The sequence below is a fragment of the Sinocyclocheilus anshuiensis genome, unplaced genomic scaffold (genome assembly GCF_001515605.1).
Source record: "Sinocyclocheilus anshuiensis isolate Anshui unplaced genomic scaffold, SAMN03320099.WGS_v1.1 scaffold58, whole genome shotgun sequence".
NCBI classification, from domain to species: domain Eukaryota; kingdom Metazoa; phylum Chordata; class Actinopteri; order Cypriniformes; family Cyprinidae; genus Sinocyclocheilus; species Sinocyclocheilus anshuiensis.
The window spans coordinates 219,790-220,254 of NW_015547688.1; the positions used below are offsets into that span (position 1 = coordinate 219,790).

Below are 465 nucleotides of genomic sequence, written 5' to 3' on the forward strand. Positions count from 1 at the left end.
GAACACGATATTGCCTAATTGTCAGTGAACTACGGCTCTGTGTAGTAAATGCTGCTCCGTCTGAAAGCAGGTGATGGAGATTTACTACTAATCACAGAACTGGCTTTACTGACGAGATGCACATGACAATCACATGTGATTAATTGTGCAGCCCTAAAAAAAATAATAATTTTGACAGCATTGATGAACCTGTGGTGGTTTCTGCTTTGGGGAAGAAACGTAAGATATTAATAAGATTAGTATTGACCAAGTTCAAAGGCTGTCATATGTGGATCAACTTACTTTGTTGTGTATTTTCAACAGTTGCAATATGAAAAATTACTTTTATATTGATTCAATGGATTTATTCCATTTGGGGAAAAATAATCAGTTTTTATAATAAATCTTTTAAAATCAAAATCTGGATTTGAATTTTTAATGTTATTATAACCTAAAGATGCTATGTGAAAGTTTGAAACAGAAAAT

At 32.0% G+C, this 465-nt stretch overlaps 1 protein-coding gene across 1 annotated transcript in view; it reads right to left on the reverse strand.

Annotated features, from left to right (window-relative positions):
• LOC107703358 (cAMP-specific 3',5'-cyclic phosphodiesterase 4C-like) overlaps nucleotides 1-465 on the reverse strand; it is a 56,184-nt gene that overhangs the window by 30,663 nt on the left and 25,056 nt on the right. The gene's annotated exons all lie outside the window — the stretch shown is intronic.